A 16,752-nucleotide genomic window follows, 5' to 3' on the forward strand; every position below is an offset into this window, starting at 1 on the left:
AGCTTCCTCACCTGTTTGAATAAAATATTATTTGCCTGTTTGTTTGCTCAGAGCAGTGTTTCTCAACCTTGGCCACTTTAAGATGAGTGAACTTCAACTCCAGCAGAGCTGCCTGAGGAATTCTGGGAGCTGAAGTCCACCCATCTTAAAGTGGCCAATGTTGAGGAACACTGGCTTAGAGAATCCTTCATTGTCTTCTAAACCCAAAATTCCCACCCACAAATGATTAGATTTCTAGATTAGAAACCACAAATGAGCCAAAAACAGTTCAAAGTAAAAATGCAATACAGCAAGAAGAAAATGGAGTTTAAATTCCTGTAAATAATAAATGAATGTATTTGCCGTCAAAAAAATTCCTCAAAATGGAGACCCTTGGATAAGTTGAATTACAGCCTGTTGTCATGTTCCCGTTCCGATGTTTATGGTTCCTCGTAACGTTTCACATGTCATATCTGCAGTTGCGTGCCTGCCTGGCCACGCTGGTAAATTGCCTTTGTGCTGACTTGTGATCTTTTGGAATGTATGTTTGGGTTATCTCTGCTGTTCAAGGTTACTTTCTCAGGCCGATTCTAATGGTTGCTAGCATCTGGGGTGGGTGGTTGCTATGCTAGCCTGAGGGGAGGGTTCGCAACGGGAGCAAGGCTTTTTAAGTTTGTGTTTGGCGCGCTTTTGCTCATTCTCAGCTTTCTTCGTACTTTGCATACTATTCATTCAATAAATTAGTTTTCTCTAGTAATTACTGATGAGACTCCTTTTATTGGAATAGGCAATCATTACATAAAGCTGAGAATCTTTAATATCAGTCTGCTAGCATCCATCCAGTTTCCTGTGAGGAGTTTAATTAGCGATGACTGAAACTGCCCCAACCTCAACCACCGGCTCGGGGGAAAGTCAGCTCTCCAGAGGTGGGGAACAAGAGCCCATGGGACCGCGGAGAGAGGGGACTCTCACGCCAGGGTCAGATGACCTCTCCGAGGCAACGGATTCCAGTTGCGATACGGAGAAGGCAGTGAAGTCAGTGGTAGTCAAGAAGACGGAGGGACCCTTGTATGGGTCGCCACCAGCCCCAGCCAAGCCGGTGTATTTCTCGCTGTTTCCGACCGTGCAGATCACCAAAAGGACAAGAGCAGTGACACCAACGGAGATGGAGACGGAGAAATCCCAGCAGCTGGAGGCGAGGATGAAATCCATAGAGGATTTGTTGGCAAAGTTAACCTTTACCAGGGACACTCAGAAAAAGGAAAAGATGGGAGGTGAAGAAGGTAGTGACTCTCCTGACACCTCCGCGTCCCCAACCCCCCCTCCCCCCGTAGACAAACAGGGAAAGCAACGGAAATATTGGGGGGGAGGGCCCCCGCCGAGCAGGCCTCCAAAGAAAGCCTCCTTACCTTCCCCAAGTAGGGAGCAGAGGGAGAGAGGACGGAGCCGGGAGGGGGGGAGACGTGTGAAACTTCGACTGGCAGAGGCTCAAGAAATAGCGCCAGAGGTGCAGGAGGAAGAGCCACCACAGCCACGAAAGGCTAAGCACAAAAAGAGACACGATAGCCCAACCCGGGTCCGATATCGAGACTTTAATGTGAAGTTTAATGGGGATCCCACAAAGCTGTCATTTTTTTTGATGAATGCACACAGCTATATGGAAGAATTTGGGAGCGTGTTTCGTTCTGAGCGGGGTAAGATTAATGCTGTCGTGACCCAATTAGAGGAGAGGGCAGCAGACTGGTTCGTGAGACTGGTTGACATGGACGCTTTGGAGTTGGATTGCTTTGATGATTTCATGTGGGCAATGAAAATGCATTTTGGTGATCCTCTAGCTGAGGAAAAAGCAAAGGTAGCCCTAAGGGAGTTGGTTCAAGGCTCCAGATCAGTCTCGGATTATGCGCTGGAGTTTCAAGCACTCTCCGGCAAAGTAGAGGATTGGTCTGCCACCACCCTTGTAGAGATGTTCAAAGATGGACTAAGACCAGATATACTACGATGGGCAGTTGTACGGGACGACCCAGCAACGCTGTATGAGTGGATACAATTGGCTGCGAAGGTTGAGCAAGCCCAAGCTAAGTACACTCAAACTAAAAGAGGTCCCAAACAACAAGCGATGGGGAAACCTACAAGGCCAGCAGCTACTGCTAGCAAACCAGTGAGACGGTTGTGGCAAGAAGAAAAAGAAAGCCGTTTTGCCAAAGGATTGTGCCTGCGGTGTGGTAAGGAGGGGCACCTGGCAGCTGCATGTCCCCGCAGGAAGCCAGAGGAACGGAGAGACAGATCGGGGGGGAAATTGTTAAGGTTTCCCTACTAACAGATTAAGCTACTATTATACCTAATCATTTGGCCGGGTGAAAGGTTGCAAGTGATTGTCTCCTCTCACGTGCTTCATGCAAAATAGCCTGGGGGAGGACCTGCCCGGACTTGTTCTCACTTCTTCTTTTTCTCCCTGCTGGAAATGTAGCTCAGCAAGGCTTGCTCCAAAAAGGGAGCTAGGTCCTTTAAATGTTTTGCTTTTGTTTTTGCTTTCTGTAAATAAATTATTTTTATAGAAATGCTTGGTGTGTGACTTTTTTGACCTCTCCTGGGCTAAAGGCTTTCCCAGCATCTGCAACAGGTTATGTGCCCAGTAAACAACGCAGTAAAACCCAGAGAGAAAAGAGAGATCAACTCCACACCTCATGCACAATTTAAAGGCAGGTAGCAAAGACCTGTGAAGATTTTCTTTGGAGCCACCTGGAGATTTTCCAGCAACTGCCGGTCTGCAGGACTTAGAAGCTAGCTGAGGTGACTTGCAAAAGAAGGAAGAAGCAATGGCTACCTCCCAGCCCTCAGCGATGCCTCTGGAGCGCCTATCAGAGACCAACTATTTGAATTGGGCCCTGAAGATGGAGATGTATCTTCGCAGAGAGAATCTTTGGCTGCCAATTGGTGAGCAAACCCCCCAAAATCCCAATGCTGAATGGCTGAGACAGGATGAGCGGGCTAGAGCCACCATTATCTTGGGAGTTGAGGACAATCAGCTAGTCCACGTGCGAGGCATGCAGTCTGCAAAGCAACTTTGGGACGCTTTGAGAGACTTATATGTAAAGGCAACAGCAGGGAGTAAAGTTACTCTGACGAAAAAGCTGTACAGAGCCTACCTTGCAGAAGGAGAAAGCCTTCCTGAGCACCTGCATTATATTCAGCAGCTGTTTGTTGAGTTGCAGGAGAGAGGAATGGAATTTACACCTCTCACAAAATCCTATATCCTCCTCTCCTCACTAAATGCAACGTGGGACACGCTGATTTGTACCCTGGAGGCTATGCCTGAAGCAGACCTCACCCCATCGTATGTTACACAGCGCTTACTCGCTGAATGGGAGAAGAGAGAGGAAAGATCCCCCCCCATCTCTTCTGGAAAGCTGCAAGACCAGAAAATGAGGGAAAAGAAGGGAAAGGAACCTGAGGCCACAGCGCTAGCAAGCCAGCGATGCTTCACTTGTGGTTCAGCTGGACATTTGCAAAGAGACTGTACCATGAGACCCAAGGGTAGAAAGACAGAGCAGAAGAACACAAGGGCAACACAGAAGAAGGCTCTTCAGACAACCCAGATTGCACAGGTTGCTGAGAAGGGTAATTCTGATGTATGGGTGTTAGATTCTGGGGCCAGTTGTCATTTATGTAATTGTAAAAGCTCTTTTGTGTCACTGTCTAAAACTGAAAGACAAAGTGTATCTTTGGCTGATGGGTCTGTCACCAAAATTATGGGACAAGGTGACTTGTATTTATCCTGCTTAGGAGAAACTGTAAAAGGTGTGTTGTATGTGCCAAATTTACAATCAAACCTTTTATCTGTGGCACAATTGGCTGCAACAGGGTATATCATAACATTTAAGAAAAATGGTTGTGAGATACGTAAAAATGGGAAATTGTGTGCTACTGGTATGTTAAAAGACTCCTTGTACATTGTGCAAAATGCAAGGAAGCCAAGCTGCAAGGCTGCAGTTGGCAACACACCATATCATGACCAATGTGTACACCTGATGCACAGGAGATTTGGTCATGCTAATATCAAGTATATAGCACAAATGCCACAGCTGTGTGCTGACCTAAAGATAAAACCCTGTGATAAATACTTAGATTGTGTAGTTTGCAAAGAATGCAAAACACTAAAAGCTCCTGTGAGTAAGCACAGTGACAGAGTTACAACTAGACCTTTGGAAATTGTACACTCTGATATTATTGGTCCTTTTGCTCCAAGTCTTGGACAAGCAAGGTATGCAATGACCATCATTGATGATTTCTCAAGATACACATTTATCTACATCTTAAAACACAAAGATGAGGCATTTGAGAAATTTAAAAGTTTTGTGACATGGGCAAATGGAAAATTCCCTAGGCCTGTATCTGCACTCCAATGTGATAGAGGAGGAGAATACCTTTCTCACAAATTCAGAAGGTTCCTAGTGGAAAAAGGGATAGAACAAATTCTTTCTAACCCGTACACCCCTCAGCAAAATGGTGTTGCTGAAAGAAAGGGCAGAACCTTGCAAAATGCGATGGAATGCATGTTAAAAGATTCACGATTATGTTTTAAGTTCTGGGGAGAAGCTTTATCGACTGCTTGTTATGTTCAGAACAGGTTGTATAACTCTATGATTCAGGACACTCCATTCCATTTGTTTTATGGTGTGAAACCAAAGGTAAGCCATCTTAGAGTGTTTGGTAGCACTGCATGGGTTCACATTCCAAAACAGCAGAGAAGGAAAGGAGGCCCCACAACAAAGAAAGCCATCTTTGTTGGCTATGAACAAAGCCAGAGGAGCTACAGGTTCATAATGGGAGAGAAATTAATAATTAGCAAAAGCGCTTCTTTTGCTGAACAAAACTGGGGGAGATTAAATTCTAGCTCTCCAGTTGAACTGACCACCACAAGAGAACAGCAAGGACTTGCTGATGGTGATCTTTTGCCTGATGAGGACATTAAACCAGAAAAGCAAATTGAAGATCTGTCTGATGAGATAGATGCTTCTCAGGAAAGTGATAGGAGTCAAAATTTAAGCCCTGTATTACCTCGCAGATCTCAGAGGAGTAATAAAGGCGTTCCTCCATCACGTTTTCAGGCTGAAACAGTAAAGGCTTTTCACATATTCACAGAACCTGAGTCTTTAGAACAAGTGAATGCTTTACCACCTGAGATTGCACAAAATTGGCATTCTGCCATGCAACAGGAGTTAGCATCCTTGAAAGAAAATAAAACATGGAAACTGGTAAATCTACCTCCCAATGAACGCTGTCTGGATTGTAGGTGGGTTTTCAAACTCAAAAGGGATGCTGATGGCAAAATCCAAAAATATAAAGCAAGGTTGGTTGCAAAAGGGTTCACTCAAAGGAAAGATTTAGACTTTGACAAGACTTTTGCACCAGTTACTAAAGGTGAATCAATTAGATTACTGTTAAAAGTTGCTGCACTCAAGGGAATGTCAGTTAACCACTATGACATTCAAACTGCATTTCTCTATGGTGATTTAGACCACAGATTATACATGCAGCAACCCCCTGGCTATGAAAAAGGGGAGAATCTAGTCTGTGAACTGCAGAAGTCAATCTATGGGTTAAAACAAGCTGCTAGATCCTGGAACCAAAAAGTAGATGAAAAACTGCAGAATTTTGGTTTTGAAAAAGGAAAAGCAGATCCCTGTGTATATGTGAAGAGGGACAAACAAGGCTGTGTGTATCTGTGCATTTATGTTGATGATTTGCTGCTGTTCACATCAACAGAGAAACAAAGGCTTGATTTTGAAGCCTGCATGAAAAGCCATTTCATATTAAAAAGCCTTGGAGTTGTGACCAATTACCTAGGTTTGGAAAAAACACAGGAAGAAAAATGGTAGCTTTCTGTTAAACCAAAGGGGAGATAATGGTAATGTGAATGGAAAGACATATAAAGTCAGAGAAGATTGGTTTGCATCTTAATCTGTAGTGTAAAAAGGGGAGTGTTAAGGTTTCCCTACTAACAGATTAAGCTACTATTATACCTAATCATTTGGCCGGGTGAAAGGTTGCAAGTGATTGTCTCCTCTCACGTGCTTCATGCAAAATAGCCTGGGGGAGGACCTGCCCGGACTTGTTCTCACTTCTTCTTTTTCTCCCTGCTGGAAATGTAGCTCAGCAAGGCTTGCTCCAAAAAGGGAGCTAGGTCCTTTAAATGTTTTGCTTTTGTTTTTGCTTTCTGTAAATAAATTATTTTTATAGAAATGCTTGGTGTGTGACTTTTTTGACCTCTCCTGGGCTAAAGGCTTTCCCAGCATCTGCAACAGAAATCACCAGTGGCACCAAGGAAGCTGAAAGCGACAGTAGCAGAGCTGGTGGAGGATGTGGACTTGTTTTATGGTGGGCAAGACGAAAAAGAAGCCTCCCAACCAGCGGAAAACTCCAGCCACCTGCTCTAAAAAGCGCCAAAGAGCAGGTGGAAGAAGAGGGGCGCAATCATGTCTCGGTGAGTGGAAATTTCCCAACGTTAACCGTGAGACTTAAGCTCGGTTCCCCTACAAAAACTGTGGAACTATGGGCTATGATTGATTCTGGATGCTCACGTTCCTTAATGCATCCTGATGTAGTAGCTGCTTTGGAGTTACCCACCTTCCCGTTGAAACGTCCCATGATTTTCACCCAATTGGATGGATCTATATCGGGGGGAAAACCAGTCACCCAGTCTACAGCATTAGTGGCTTTGCAACTGGGTAGCCACTGGGAAAAGTTGCCCTTTGTAGCTGCACCGGTGGGTGGTCCCTTGGTCATTCTGGGGATGCCTTGGTTTGTTCAACAGAACCCTAGTATAAACTGGGTACACCGAACTGTTACTTTTGCAGATGGGTTCTATAAAGCCCCTCCTGGGGATGATGAGGAGGAGGATACCAATGTGGGGAGGGCAGCACTGTCAACGCTGCATACTCTCGCTGTACCATTGGAAGGGCTACCGGACCAATACCAGGACTTTGCCGATGTGTTTGGGGAGAAGGAGGCAGATCGGCTGCCGCCTCATCGGAAAACTGACTGTGCCATTGAAATTCTTCCCAATGCCAAGTTGCCCAGACCAAAGGTATATGCAATGACCCCAAAGGAATTGGCTACTCTTCGTGAATTCATAGACAAAAACTTACAGCGGGGCTTCATAGAACCAGCCAATTCACCAGTGGGTGCTCCAGTACTCTTTAGATCAAAGAAAGACGGAACTTTAAGACTATGCACGGATTTCCGTGGGTTAAATGCAGTCTCCCTATTAAACAAATCTCCCCTCCCGGTCATCAAGGAAATGTTAGCCCACTTGGCGGGGGGGGGAAAATCTTCTCTAAATTGGACTTAAGGGAGGCGTATTATCGCATTCGCATTCGGGAGGGGGATGAATGGAAAACAGCTTTTAATTGTGCATTTGGGGCTTTTCAGTATAAAGTGTTACCGTTTGGATTGGCTGGGGCACCTGGGGTTTTTATGCAGTTGATAAATGAGGTCTTGCACGACCACTTGTTCAATGGGGTTTTGGTTTATTTAGATGATGTGTTAATATATTCAAAAACCATGAGGGAACATGTGCAATTGGTTAGGCAAGTGTTAACCAAATTGAGAAAGGCTGACTTGTATGCCAAGCTATCCAAATGTGCATTTCATCAAACACAAATTGATTATTTGGGGTATAGGATTTCAGATAAAGGCATTGAAATGGATCCTGCCAAAATTGAGGCTATTTTAGTATGGGAGCCCCCACGCACACGCAAACAACTACAATCGTTCCTCGGATTTGCGAATTTTTATCGTCCATTTTTAGAAAAATTTGCTGAGATTGCCTTACCCCTAACTGAATTACTCAAAACAAAGGGTGTGGGAGACACCCGCAAATCAAAGAATCCAGGGGCACTCCTAAAATGGACGCCTGCTTGTCAACAGGCGTTTGACCAACTCAAGCGACTGTTTACCTCTGAACCAATCTTGCAACACCCTGATCCTGATAGACCATTTGTGGTGCAAGTCGATGCCTCAGACTTTTCTATTGGTGCCCTCTTATTGCAAGGCGATGAGCAAGGACAATTAAAGCCTTGTGCTTATCTGTCACGTAAATTCTCTGAGACAGAGAGACACTGGCATGTTTGGGAGAAGGAGGCTTTTGCGGTGAAAGCCGCTTTGGAGAATTGGAGGCATCTATTGGAGGGGGCGGCACACCCTTTTGAAGTGTGGACTGATCATAAAAACTTGGAGTCCCTTACTGCCTCTCGTAAGCTCAGCCCTAAGCAAGTGCGATGGGCTCAGTACTTCAGCCGCTTTGATTTTAAACTCAGATTCATTCCGGGAAAGAAAAACTTTTTAGCTGATGCACTGTCGCGCCAACCCCAGGATTCAGGAACAGCCCCAGATGTGGTGGGAACCCTCTGGACAGATTCCCAAATGGCACTAGCAGCAGTCACTCGCAGTCAGACGCGAGCGCAGCAACCTGACACCCCTGCCGGTCCTAGCGCGATACATGTATCCGTTCCTGCAGATTTGCAACAAAGGTTTCTGGCAGAGTTGAAATCGGATACTTGGTTGCAAAACAATCAGAGCGAGGTTACTTTGAAGCAAGGTTTGGCATGGAAAGATGATCGCCTCTATGTGCCTGTAACCTTGCGCAAAACCGTGCTATTCAGGTCTCATGACGATAAAACAGCTGGGCATTTTGGCTTTACAAAAACTATTCATCTAGTGCGTCGACAGTTCTGGTGGCCAACCCTCCGGCGAGATGTAAAAGCCTATGTCAAGTCTTGCCCTGTCTGTGCTACTGCAAAACGAAAAGGGGGGAAACCCCAGGGCTTTGTGCAGCCAGTGGCCAATCCCTCCCACCCCTGGGAGGAAATCTCTATGGATTTTATTGTGGATCTACCTCCTAGCCAGAGAAAGACTGTCATTTGGGTTGTTAAGGATTTTTTCTCAAAGCAAGCTCATTTCGTCCCTTGTGCGTCTCTACCATCTGCACAACAGCTGGCACGCCTCTTTCTAGTTCACATGTACAGATTACACGGTAGCCCCGCCCACTTGGTGACCGACAGAGGAACACAATTTACTTCACGCTTTTGGCGGGAATTTATGAAACTATTGGGCACTAAACAGGCGCTATCCACGGCTTTTCATCCCCAAACGGATGGGAATACTGAGGCGGTTAATGCCACGTTGGAGCAATATTTACGTGCTTTTGTTAATTATCAACAAGACAACTGGGTAGACCTCCTGCCATTTGCTGAAGTTGCTTACAATAATGCTGTGCATCAAAGTACTGGGGCGGTGCCCTTTCGTACTGTATTCGGCCATGACTTTGTCCCTATTCCTGAATTGCCTCCACCGTCTACTTCGCTGACCTCCCCGACCGATTGGGCCTCACAACTGGCAGATTCCTGGCCAAAACTACAGCAAGCTTTAGCCGATGCTCAAGCCACTTATCAATGACATGCCAACGAAAAAAGGGCACCACAACCTCTTTTTCAAATAGGGGATAGGGTATACCTTTCCACCAAATACATCAAATTCCCTCAACCATCCAAAAAACTGGCGCCCAAGTTCATAGGTCCATTTCCTATTGTTGCTCAGATTAATCCTGTTACCTTTAAGTTGGACTTACCTCACAATCTCAAGCGCTTACACCCTGTTTTTCATTGCAGTTTGCTTAAACCATTCGTGGAGTCTACCCATTGGCATCCTGAGCCGCCTGCACCTCCCCCCATAATGATTGATGGTCAACAACATTTCGAAGTCAAGGAAATACTAGACTCTAGACGTTTCCATTCCACTCTGCAATATCTGATTCGCTGGAAGCATTTCTCTCATCCAGAGTGGGTCCCTGCATAACATGTGCGCTCTCCCCACTTGGTTGCTCAGTTTCATGCTGCTTACCCTGATAAACCTGCACCTTAACAATTAAGTTTTTTTCTTTGTGGGGGGGCGGTATGTCACGTTCCCGTTCCGATGTTTATGGTTCCTCGTAACGTTTCACATGTCATATCTGCAGTTGCGTGCCTGCCTGGCCACGCTGGTAAATTTCCTTTGTGCTGACTTGTGATCTTCTGGAATGTATGTTTGGGTTATCTCTGCTGTTCAAGGTTACTTTCTCAGGCCGATTCTAACGGTTGCTAGCATCTGGGGTGGGTGGTTGCTATGCTAGCCTGAGGGGAGGGTTCGCAACGGGAGCAAGGCTTTTTAAGTTTGCATTTGGCGCACTTTTGCTCATTCTCAGCTTTCTTCGTACTTTGCATACTATTCATTCAATAAATTAGTTTTCTCTAGTAATTACTGATGAGACTCCTTTTATTGGAATAGGCAATCATTACACCTGTCCTCTACCATGACTTCAGCTGTTAGGAGTAGCATGTTAGGGCCCAGACAAGCAGTTCTAGGGTATGCCTTGTGTTGGCAGGATACACCAGCAAAAATCAGGGGCCTCTGCAGGAAAGGTAAAAACAATCAAAATGATGGCCACAGCTGTTCATCTGAAGCCCTGTTCCTTTTTTCCAGGCATCATGCAGGCAATGCATGTAAAAAGTAGTGGGGCTTGGATTACATGGTCACCACTGCCATATTGCCTTTGTGAGAAAAAATTAAGATCCCTCCCTCCTAACCATACTGTGTTCCCCAAATACTGTTTTCTCGCCATATCACTTCCCCTCCTCAAGTGAGGTAAAAGGTTAAATAAGACAAATAGAATGGGTTCAATACAAAGAGAATGCAATAAAATGCAACAGGGAGTACCCAGCTGTTTAAACAAGAGATTCCCTTTAGACTTAACCAGAGCCCTGGTAAAACAAAAGGTTGCCCCTTCATAGAACTTAGCAGAGCTCATTCTGGTAGACCTTCTTGCCCAGCCAAACAGATCTCCATAATCAAATAACAAAAGATTCCTTCCAAGGTGAACATTCCAAGCTAGTAGACAAAAGCCACAGCCCAACAGGGAACCTGGACTATTTGAGAACAGGAAAGCACAAACAGCAGGGAAGACTGACCACAGAGCACCTCCTTTCTGAATTCTGGTAAATTGCACTTTCCTAGAATTCCTAGAGAGCTCCCCCTTCCAAGAAAGCGGCCAAGTGCACTTTGTCAGAAGTTCCTAGAGGGCGGGAACACTTTCTCATAACAATAGCCAAGCCCTCCTATATATGCAATATACACTTATAGATGATCTTTGGCGGGAGTAGGATGGGGGCAGTGCATCCATCCTGTCTTTTCTTGACCTTTCAGAGGCTTTTGGTACTATTGACCATGGTATTCTTTTGGCGCAGTTCAGGGAGTTGGGGGTGGGCGGCAAAGTTCTGCACTGGCTCACCTCCTTCCTCTAGGGCCGGTCCCAGTCAGCGTTGATAGGGAGCAAGAGATCCAGCCCGCAGCCCCTCCTTTGTGGGGTGCCACAGGGCTCGGTACTCTCTCCGCTCCTTTTTAACATCTACATGAAACTGCTGGGCAAGATCATCCGTCACCATGGGATGATGTATCATCAGTATGCTGATGATACTCAATTATACATTGCCATCCTGGGTGAAGTAAGTGATGTCGTGACCACCCTCTCCAGGTGCCTGGGGGCTGTGGGGGCCTGGATGGGGAACAACAGGCTTCGGCTGAACACTGGTAAGATGGAGTGGCTGTGGATTAATGGCTCCTTGGTATCTGGGAAATTGTCATCTTTGGTTCTGGATGGGGTTGCACGGCCCCAGACAGACCTGGTTCGTAACCTGGGGGTCCTCCTGTACTCACAATTCCTACTCGAAGAGCAGGTGGCAGTCCTGGCCAGGAGGGCCTATGCTCAACTTCATGTTGTGTGCCAGTTATGCCCTTTCCTAGATTGAGAGGCCCTTCAAATGGTCACTCCCATGCCCTGGTCATCTCCCATGTAGACTACTGTGTTCCACTCTACATGGGGCTACCCTTGAAGAATATTTGGAAGCTACAACTGGTCCAGAATGCAGCCATGCAATTTTAAGTTCCCCCAGGTGGGCACATATAACACCTTTGCTACACAAGCTGCACTGGCTCCCAGGTTGTTTCTGGGTCCAATTCAAGGTGTTGGTTATTACCTTTAAAGCCATACCTGGCATGGGGCCAGGTTACCTGAGGGACCATCTCATCCCCATTACATCGACCTGCCCCATCCGGTCATGCAGGGAGGGCATGTTACAGACCCCATCAGTAAAGGAATTCCATCTGACAGGATCCAGGGAGCAGGCCTTTTCTGCAGTAGCTCCGGCCCTCTGGAACATTCTTCCCCCAGAGGTGAGACAAGCCCCCTCACTCCTGGACATCCGCAAAAAGCTAAAAACTTGGTTTTGCCATCATGCCTGGAACAGGATGGGGAACAGCCATTCGTGGGGATGGCTAGCACCCTAGGATGATCTTTATACTCATGGACTGAAACACAACTTTTAGCCATCTGGATTTTATTATATTTTATATTTTTATTCTCTATTTATTATTGTATTTATATTTATATTGAATTTTAAATTTTGTTTCAGTAAACTGCACAGAGTCCCTCCCGTGGGGGGAGGGGGCGGGGAGAGATAGGTGGTAATAAAATCCAACAAATAAATAAATAAAAATAAAGGGCTTCCAGGAAGTGTCTAAGTGTGGCCACCTCCAACCAGCACACTTTGTACCATGCTCTCAGAAAATAAATATCTGGTTCAAGCAACTGCCTGCCTGTGCATTTATTCCTGGCTCAGAAAATGAACTTGGTAAGATTTTCTTCCAACTTCTTTTTTGACCCCTTCCTCAGGACTTCTTTGCCAAAAAGTCTTTGCCCTGGTTACTACCCATTTGAATTCTAATGGTAAGGACCTAGAGAAAGCATGTTGATGAAAATCTTTATGCAGAGCAAAAGCACAGCCAGTCTTCCACTCCACTAAACGGCCACATTTGGAGTTGCCTATATTTAGTACATAAAACTTCTTTGTTTTGGGATCCTCCTTGAATGTGCTTTTTTACCCTTTGTTATGCTTAAATGCTCCAGATAACCCTTTTTTAGCCACTGCAATTTCAAGCACAGCAACAGTGTTTTAAAAGCATACTTAGTTTCTTTTCTTAAACACTCTGTAACTCAACTAGGGTATATTTTTCTCTTTCTCTCTCCAGGATCATTTAAGCATAAGCTTAATTGATCCACCACGAGACAGACAAAATTGTAAGCTAGAAAGGCTTTTAATTTTTTTTTCTTTCTCTACCATCCAGAAAAATTGCTCTGCACTTTTCCCCATCAGTTCTAATTCAATTGGAAAAAGAGATAATTTGATTTGAAATGTCTTAAAGGGAGAGTAGAGTTTTGATGACATTCTCATTGGAGAAGTCAGGTGTTCTTCATCTTATTTTGTTATAATATGGCCAACAGGTGAGAGTGAAGGTCCTGTCTTTCATTGTACATTTATCTTTCTAGTTGTCTACAGCTTCACAATTTCCCATTTTCTCAAAATACCAAGAGAAGACATCACGACAGACAGGATCCCCTCTCATAGGATTTTCAGTAGCAATTTTACTACTGATGAGAAAATGTTGGAGAACTCCTCCTTCAGGAAGTTGGGAAAAATGATTTCCCCAGTGCTTTTGAACATAATGTTGGTGAAGAATTTTGAAAGACTATTTGTGTCCAGCTTTAATCCCAACTTCCTTTCCATCTTTGGGAGGAAAATATGACAACTCTTCACTTAGAAATATATTTTAATGGATGTTTAATGTTTAATGGATGTAGGTTTAGAAGTTTATCCAGCTATCAGTCAATCAATCAATCAATCAGCAAATAATCTATTGCACAAGAAATGTTCAACCAGGGATTACAGACATGTGCATAATATGGCATGCACTGTAAAGAATCAAGAATTTATTTTAAGTCTGAAAAGGGAAGAATGTGCAAAATAATTAAAGCATTCTTCTTCATGTTGCTACCTTAGAACAAAGGTCACCATAATTAAGGGAGCCATGTTAGTCACAAGGAAACCCTTAACAACATCTTGAGCTTCTGAGGTAGATTACAGCTTTCGCTTGAAAAGTTCTTTCTCTCCCTTCCCTTTTGTTCCTACTTCTTGACAAAGGGTTCCTCACAAACATCTTGCTAATTACTTCGTATAATTAGTCAGTAGTGAAAAAGAAAGGTGAGACTTTTTCATGAGCTTGAAGGAATCATAGCCCATGTTTTCCCCCTTCATTTGATTAGACACAACTCTAGAATTCCAGGACTAATTACAGCCCCCTAATTTTCTGTTATCATGGGCCAGGCAGGGCTGGTTCTTTTTATAGTTGTTGCAAAAATGTAAGATACACACCATGGCAGCTTCCAAAGATAAATATTATTCCGCCAAAGTATAACACAGATAAACAACGAAGGTGGAACTGTTGGAAGTAGGAGGTGTGAAATATTGCATATTAGTCTGCTAGAATCAACATTGTTGTCTTGGATCTGGAATGCTTATTTTTAAAAGTGTTGCTTTAAAATAGAAGTGGGAAATTTCCCAGCTTTAAGCTGTAAAGTACTTCAAAGTTGTTTAAAGTGTTTTTTGCCTTGTTGTTTTGTTTTTTATTCCATCTTCTGGAATGAACTTCTGGCATATAAGATAGTTTTAGCTTTTTTGTTTAATGAAAATGTACTTTGGCTTGGCTACTCAATTATTAGGAGGAGTAATACAAGAAGAATCTCGTTTGATGCTAGCTCCTGACATACTTGGGTTAAAATGGTTTTTTTCTTTAAATACAAGACTTCATTTTTCCCCACTTTGTAATGGAAATGATTATGAAAATTTCCAGACTCTCTGGAAAACTTTGTGTTGCTAAGAGCCGCTGTAGTATAGTAGTTATTGTAACTACGATTGGAGAGACCCAGATTCACATCCAACTTCAGCCATGGAAACTCACTGGGTGACCAGCCCATTCACTATCTCTCAGCATAACTTCTGTCACAGGGTTGCTCTTCTGGGGATTCCAGAAAGGAAGATCCTTATATAAACAGCCTTATGCTCTTGAAAGAAAAGCAAGCTATAAATCTAACAAATCCACAACCAATGCAATGATAAAATAAATGCATTAATTGTGAGGAGGGCTATCAGAAAAGGAGCTGGGAATCCTGTCTCAGCAAGATCAAAGAAGCAAGAACAACACAGATTTCAGTAAGGAATTTTTAATTAATTTTATTTTCTATCCCGCCTTTATTATTTTTATAAATAACTAAGGCGGTGAACATACCCAATACTCCTTCCTCCTCCTATTTTACACACAACAACAACCGTGTGAGGTGGGTTGGGCTGAGAGAGAGGGACTGGCCCAAGGTCACCCAGCCAGCTTTCATGCCTCAGGAGGGACTAGAACTCACAGACGCCTGGTTTCTAGCCCGGTGCCTTAACCACTAGAATGCTAGTCTGGGGTACACAAAATCTTGAAAACTGTAAGATGAATTTCCCAGCCTGTTTTATACTGAGTTTATTATGATGTAGTCTTTTGTAATGGCTCAAAACACTTCTTCCCAGATTTCTCTTCACCCAGGCTAAATTTTTGTTTATGAGATGAACTGTCAGTTGACTGGCCTGCTGTCTTTTGATTGTTTATGTCTGTGTTCTTATTTAGTCTTTTCCCACCCTCCCAAAAATCAATGCAGTAGTTCTTGCTGGGACACTTTTAACTGAGTCTTTTCTTGAACAGCTTGCACACAATGCTAAAAAAAGACATCTTTGTCTTTTTGTTTCCAACAGGTGCTACGTACCAGCCCACGTTCTCTCTGAATCACATTGCCACACAGCCCCTATAAATGGTACTTCTCAACTCCACTTTTTATGAACTTTTGAGACTGTATTTTAAGTGAGGAGTTTTACTGCCTTGGGTGAAAAATATTGATTCATCTGCTCATTTCAAATACCAAACCTTACTTTGGGTCTCCCCCCACCTTTTATGTGTGAGAAGCTGGGAAACCTGTCCCCATGACTTCAATATAAAATAAATAAAATTCCCCAGCACTCTTTTCAAAGTCTACCAGTCCAGATGGTAAGACGCAGCTGAATGTTTGAACTGCATCAGCTATTAATACATCTAATCCACCAGCTCTGAAATTAAACATTTTAAAGGGCTTTTTTTCTTTTAGTAAGAGCTCTTTAGTAACATTTCATGAACAGTGTGCTATTGCATAGACACAGACATTTCATTTTGCTGATACTGCCCCCCCACATCATTTGAAAATTCACGAGAATCCTAAGTATCATCTTAAGACTTCATGAGATTCTTCAGGAAATGACCAAATCTCATGAGATCTCACAGGATATTTTGGCATGTCCATGACAGCTGACCCTAGACATAAAAATGTTGTGAAATTTTCAACATTTTTATTTTCAAACTATTTAATTTAGGTGGGATCAGGCATTGCTCTGGGGGATGACATATTTGGGCACTGCCCCAATGACCCCTGGATTAATTTATCTAGCTCAGTATTATGTATTCTGGCAGTCATTTTCCTTTATGCATCTCATGGACAGCGAAGATTACCAACAAGGAAGTCCTAGACAGAGTCAAACCAAAAATATCCCTGGAAGCCAAGATCGCCAAACAAAAACTGTCATACTTCGGTCATGTTATGTCGAGTGAGCCGACTCCCTTGAAAAGACAATTATGCTGGGATTGGTCAGTGGTAAAAGAAGAAGGGGCCGCTCTAGGACTCACTGGCTTGACACCTTCAGAAGGGACACTAGAATGACTTTGATGGAACTAAAGGAAGCTGTAAGAGATAGAAAGGCATGGAGAGCATTGATCCACAATGTG

This window comes from Candoia aspera, chromosome 1 (genome assembly GCF_035149785.1).
Source record: "Candoia aspera isolate rCanAsp1 chromosome 1, rCanAsp1.hap2, whole genome shotgun sequence".
Classification (NCBI taxonomy): domain Eukaryota; kingdom Metazoa; phylum Chordata; class Lepidosauria; order Squamata; family Boidae; genus Candoia; species Candoia aspera.